Source organism: Moschus berezovskii, chromosome 14 (genome assembly GCF_049115385.1).
Source record: "Moschus berezovskii isolate FMDL1 chromosome 14, NW_MosBer_1.0, whole genome shotgun sequence".
Classification (NCBI taxonomy): domain Eukaryota; kingdom Metazoa; phylum Chordata; class Mammalia; order Artiodactyla; family Moschidae; genus Moschus; species Moschus berezovskii.
In genome coordinates, this window is record NC_142473.1 from 47,752,180 (window position 1) to 47,758,857 (window position 6,678).

Genomic DNA, 6,678 nt, shown 5'->3' on the forward strand with positions numbered 1-6,678 from the left:
GGTTGGATGGCACCACTGACTCAATGGACATAAATTGAGTAAACTCTGGGAGTTGGTGATGGTCAGGGAAGCCTGGAGTCCATGGGATCACAAAGAGTTGGACATGACTGAGTAACCAAACTGAGCTGATAAAGAAATACTATACCCTTGGAGAACTCCATAGGTAAAATATTTTTCTTTTTTGTGGGGCTGCCTTTTTATTTTTGGCATTGAACATTTAAAGAAATATGTGTTTACTTTTTTCTGATTACAGAAGCAAGCCATACTCATTGAAGAATTTCAAACATTTCAGAAATACTTAATTTAGGGAAAAAGTTCTGTACAATCCCACCCCCCACAGAGGTAACAGCTGTTATTAGGAAAATACCTTTCTCACAGTTGGAAATCTTGTTCTCACCATGAACTCCAGATGCCTCACAACTAGATCTCAAAAGGCAACGCAATGATCAGATTCCCTGAAGAGCAAATGATGAAAGAGTATTCAAAGCAGAAAACGTATACAGAAGTAACTGGGCGAAAAGGTGATAAGCTAAAGGATCCAATTCCCATATTTTCTGCTCACACGTTCACTTACCTGAACTATGTCTGGTACTTGACTAAGGGAGTGGCTAGAATTTACTTTGGTGGAATAAATGAGCTTTAGAATTTAATCTTTTTTCTTGGTTAAGTGTTCATTGTTGCAGATTTCTTCTTTCCTTTAAAAAAAAAATTTGTATTGGAGTACAGTTGATTTACAATGTTGTGTTAGTTTCAGGTGTACACTAAAGTGAATCGGTTATACACATACATATATCCCCTCTTTTTAGATTCCATATGTTTTCTTTTTAAAAAAAGAAGTGTTGTCCTGAGGCTAAAAAGTATTTTCCATTCCTAGCAGGTCTCTTGACATGGTGGATAACAACAAGAAATAATTCAGTATTTTTGTGCCCATTTGAACCTATCAAACTGGGATAATAATATCTGTCTGCCTCTTCAGGAAGGTGATGAGACAATTGATTTATTTCTTCTTATTTATTTGCTTTTGAAATCTAGAGGGAAAAATCTAGACTTAAGGCCCTTTGAAAGAAAGAATTGTCCTTTCTAGACAATTCTTGGAGAGAGTTTCTTTAGAAATGAAACCTTTCTTGGAATGCATTCTGGAGCTGTATAACTTTTACCATCAGAAATTTTGAACTCTTTCAAGTGCATATAACGGAAGCTCAATTCAGACCAGGTGAAAAAGAGAAGGTTATTGTTTCATTCTTCTAAAGTCTGATGAAGTCAGAGTTGGCTTCAAGGATATGTGTTTCATCAGAAACTATGATTGAATTTGAGAAATTTTTCTTCAGTATTTGCATGTTGCTTGAGTGGAGGAGGTACATTCTCAGAAGCTGTAGAATGGCAATGTGTAGCCTTGCCTTTAAAACATCTGCTTGGGATGGAGGAGTATGCTCAGGAACCTTGCCCATGGCGAATTGTGGATGATTGCAGTGGAGCCTTCACTATGGGTGTTATCGGCGGTGGAGTCTTCCAGGCCATTAAGGGCTTCCGTAAAGCCCCTGTCGGAATGCGGCAGCGATTGAGAGGCAGTGTCAATGCTGTAAGGATCAGAGCCCCTCAGATTGGAGGTAGCTTTGCTGTGTAGGGGGGCCTGTTTTCCACCATCGACTGCGGTCTGGTGCGGCTTCGGGGCAAGGAAGATCCTTGGAACTCCATCACCAGTGGAGCACTGACTGGAGCTGTGTTGGCTGCCCGCAGTGGCCCATTGGCCATGGTGGGCTCAGCAATGATGGGGGGCATCCTCTTGGCCCTCATCGAGGGTGTTGGCATCCTTCTCACTCGCTATACTGCCCAGCAGTTCCGCAATGCACCCCCATTCCTGGAGGACCCTGGCCAGCTGCCCACTAAGGAGGGTACCCTGGGCCCAGGCTACCCCAGCTATCAGCAGTACCACTGAGGAAGTGACCGCCTATCACCACCACTGTGGGAGCTCCTCCTCGGTCCCGTCCCCGATGATCTACCTCAAAGGGAGGGCTGGCTCTTAGTTGGCCCATGGGACCCTCGAGAGGGCCTCTATCTGTTCCCTTATCCCAGGTTGGGGGTGGGGCACCCCAGCTGTCCTGATGGATGGGTCCCTTTTCTCTCAGGTCACCCCAACCCCACTCATGTGTAACACGCTCTCACCCCAATCCCTTTGCATGGCGCTCTGATGAGTATTTAAAGCCAGTTTTGAAAATGAAAAAAAACAAAACAAAACATCTGCTTGGGGAGTTCCCTGGTGGTCCACTGGTTAGGACTCAGTACTTCCACTGCTGTAGCCCAGGGTTCAGTCCTTGGTCAGGGAGCTAAGATCCTGCAAGCTGTGTGGCGCAGTCAAACAAAACAACAAAAACAAAAAGGTCTGGTTGCATTAGTTAAGATGTCTTGAGAGGTTTTGTTCTTTAAGTAAACAAAAGAGAGAACTCTGCACTGACAGCTTATATGGGCTTGATAAATGATGGAGCCCACATACCTGAGTACAGGCTTATAAAGAAATCTCACCCTATCAGGGCATAAGAAGAGGTGGAGTATGATGGTCTGGGGCAGGACCCTGGAGCAGGACTGCTGGAGTCTGTGTTCATCAGATTAATACATCAGTTTCCTTTCATGTCCAGTGGAGACTGTAATGGATCTACTTCACCAGGTTATTATGAGGATTAGACAATATATGTAGAGTTCTTGGTCAGGCTAACACATAGCAAGTTCTTGGTAATTGTTAGGTATTATTATTTTTGATTACCACTTTCAAGTATGATGTGGCAATTCCCCCTCACCTGTACCTTAATGTCATCCTGGACAGATTCTGTAATATGACAACTAAAACTCAGTTCAGTCTGGTTTAAAATGTCCATCTCCAGATTGGTTCAAAGCTCTCCACTTCCCCTGGTACAAGCTGGACTTACGGTAGAGGAGATCCATGGACTTTTTAAATCCTCCTCCCACTCCAGTGCCCTGGAGGACAGGTGGAAGCTGAGTCACACCCTGGGACACCCCGTCCCCTTCCCTGTTCTCAGGAAGGGGTCAGGGAGAGGGAACTGGCCTTTGCTGCTCCTTTTAGTAGCTAGTCTACTCTTGTTGGGGAGGCAGCCCTGAAATTACTACTCTGGTTCAGTTTTGTCCTACTACTGCTGTGGCCTCTGTGGAGGGGTAGTCTCACCTGAATGGGTACACAATCTCTTTAGGCATATGTTCAGTTTGACCTCAGATACCTCTTTAGTGTTATCTTGTGTGTGAGTGTGCATGCTCACTTGTATCCAACTCTTTGCAACTCCATGGACTGTAGCCCGCCAGGCTCCTCTGTCCATGGGATTTCTCAGGCAAGAATACTGGAGTGCATTGCTCTTTCCTATTTCAGGGGATCTTCCCCACCCAGGGATGGTATCTATGTCTCTTGTGTCTCCTGCATTGGCAGACAAGATTCTTTACCACTGAGCTACCAGGGAAGCCCAGTGTGAGATTTCTGAAGAACAGTTGGTGTTAGAGAGGAAACTGGAAATGAGGCTTGATTTTTTAATTGTTGTTATTGTTCTGACAAATAGGGGCAGATTACAATCAGAACAAACTCTTATTTCCCACAGTGCCTGCTGAGTAACCTCCCAGGGAGGATGTATAATAGAGCTCAGAATGGCTGAAGCAGGCTAGCAACCACAGACCAGATGCTGTTCAAAGGGCTTCTGGATTTCAGGCACTTTAAATAGAGCAACAACCCAAAATAATATTTATTGGATATATATTGAAGTCAGGCACTTAGTACACACTATCCATTTCATATGATAAGGATTATTAGCTCCATTTTACAGATGAGGATACTGAAGGTAAGAGGAATTAAATCAATTGCCATTATTTTAGGGCCCTGTTTCTTTTTTTCTCTTGCTTCCCATTCTTTAAAAAAAAATAAATAAAATAATTACCGTATAATGCTGTGTTAGTTTCTGTTGTCAGTGAAGTGAATCAGCCATATGCATACATATATCGTCTCCCTTTTGGATCTCCCACCCTACCCACATCCCACCCCCTAGGTCATCACAGAGCGCCGAGCTGAGCTTCCTGTGCTTTATAGCAAAGAGAGCCCTGTTTCTTACTTAATTTCTGTAGTGGCCACCTGCAAAAAACTAGTTAAGATTTCAGAGAGGTAATATTAACAAAGTCATAGCTAGCTAGCTAAGTCGCTTCAGTCGTGTCCAACTCTGTGCGATCCCATGGACAGCAGCCCACCAGGCTCCTCTGTCCACAGAATTCTCTAGGCAAGAATCCTGGAGTGGGTTGCCACTTCCTTCTCAAACAAAGTCATCTTTTGGACATTTAGGATAGAACTCTGATTGTTAGTGTTAATTTTTTTCTGATGCAAATATATGCCTTTACTTGGTATCAATTCACAAGTATAAGAGCCATAAAATGTCAATTTTTTTGCCATCCTTACAGTTTCACTGCTGCTGCTCCTGCTAAGTCACTTCAGTCGTGTCCGACTCTGTGTGACCCCACAGACGGAAGCCCACCAGGCTCCCCTGTCCCTGGGATTCTCCAGGCAAGAACACTGGAGTGGGTTGCCATTTCCTTCTCCAATGTGTGAAAGTGAAAAGTGAAAGTGAAGTTGCTCAGTCGTGTCCGACCCTTAGCGACCCCACGGACTGCAGCCTACCAGGCTCCTCCATCCATGGGATTTTCTAGGCAAGAGTACTGGAGTGGCTTGCCATTGCCTTCTCCAACAGTTTCACTACAGAGAACTAAAGAAAGAATGATCTTATTGTTGCTAAGTTCAATAGGCACTTTTTCTATCCCTTTAAAATGTGTCTTCTCTATACACATGTACCGCTTCACCTTAATTGAATGAAATTTTTCATTACTAATTTACATATTCCATTGAGCAACAATGTGTTTTAGGGTGACTCTTCCAAGAGCTATTAAGGAAAACACATGTTATGGTTAATCTAGGATTTGCTAATGTCTTCTGGTTTCCTTTGATCTCAGATCCAAGTTGTAAATCCAGCACTGTGTGTGTGATACACTCATACCAGCTACAGAAACCGGCGCTAAGGGTATGATCAGAAGTTGACAATGGTCACGATAATCCCAATTCATTTTTCTTTTTGGTAAGATAGTAATTGACTGGAAATTTAAAATTCTCTTTTTAAATCCTTAAACAAATCACTCTTCCGAAGCTTTTATACTTAATCACTACCATCTATCAGCCTCCATCTATTCAATTATGAATAAGCATGTACATGAAGCCTGCTCTGTACCAAGCACTAGTAGATGTGCCAGCGTACCATGGTAACCAAGGCAGATGAGTTACTTGCTTTCATGATGCTTAGGTCTAACCTAGGTAGACAGACAGTAATCCAATAAGTAAACTTTCAGATGCTGTAGTGTGAGGAATATAAGATTAAATGTCATGAGACAGAGTCATGGGAGGAGGGTAATATTAAATAGGATAGTCAGCAAGGACTGACATTTGACTGAAATGATGAGGAGGCAGCCACTCAAAGACTTGGAAAAGAGCCTCCTCTCTAACCAAAAAACAAGCTGATGCAGGGGCTTGAGGAAATGTGTGGCAACTTTTTTTCTTTGGCTTCACCCCAAGGCATGTGGGACCTTAATTCCCTGACCAGGGATGGAACTCATACCCCCTGCATTGGATAGTGAAAGTGTATTGGAAAGCAGAGTCTTAACCACTGGAATGCCGGGGAAGTCCCATATGTGGAAACTTTTAACGTTTTGGTTACTAAGATTGCAGGCCCTCTCTCCAACACCCGCCTCTCACCCCTGCCCCTCCCATGAGGACCCAGTGGCAAGTGTAGTGTAAGACTGGAATATTTTACTTAATTTTTAAAAGCTGAAAGATCTGGTAAGGAAATAAGCAGAAGTCAAGAAGCAAATGAAGCTGAATTGGAACCTGAAAGACCTACTAAGAAGATCTTCTATCATTAAGGTGAATTCTAGGAAATTTAGTTTCATTGACTCAATAAAGTTACTGACCAGCAAGGAGTCCACCCTAAGTCACTCTTCTGTGCTTAGTGTATCACTCTATTTATAACTAAATGTCTCCTGAAGTGAAACAGAAAACACCACTTTGCTCCCTGTATTTGTTTCTCAACAGAGATCCCATAGTAGATTTTCTTATGTTTGTGGTAAACTACTTGTAACCATGCATCAAGGCAATAAAAATAGTTTTCATGTGATTATGTCTTTGGAAGTCTGGCACAAAACGTGATTTCACTTAGAGAGTGTGGTATGACAGCTGTAAATCGCCACATTCCAGCTGAATGCTTCAATATTGTATTTTCAGCATGACTGAATGGCTGGCTTTTTCTGGCTTTGACTGCCTTTTCCATAGAAAAGCTGGCACTCAGACAAATCCCCCGAGACACTCTCACAAAGAAATGCTGACAGATGTCTGTCTCTCAGAGGTCCTAACTGGGCAACTTTCCATCCATTCTGGGCATGAGCATGGGTGTCCGTGTCTGTTGGCCTGTGGAAGAGTCCTCTCATTCCATCTTGCCAGCAGCCAAAAGGCTTAGAGAGCCCGTTGGGATGGGAGTTCTGCCTTGGAGCCAGCATGCTCAGGTAGAAAGGCACTGAGCCAGTTTAATAGGGCAAGGAGTCTTATTCAAGGAAGCCAGATGTAGTGTAGCAGACTGGGGAATCAAACCTTTCTCCTCA

The 6,678-nt window shown here is 43.3% G+C and overlaps 1 pseudogene; it reads left to right on the forward strand.

The window, feature by feature from the left end:
• Positions 1-1,417: 1,417 nt before the first annotated feature.
• Positions 1,418-2,102, forward strand: LOC129554533 (mitochondrial import inner membrane translocase subunit Tim17-B pseudogene; annotated as a pseudogene).
• Positions 2,103-6,678: the final 4,576 nt, after the last annotated feature.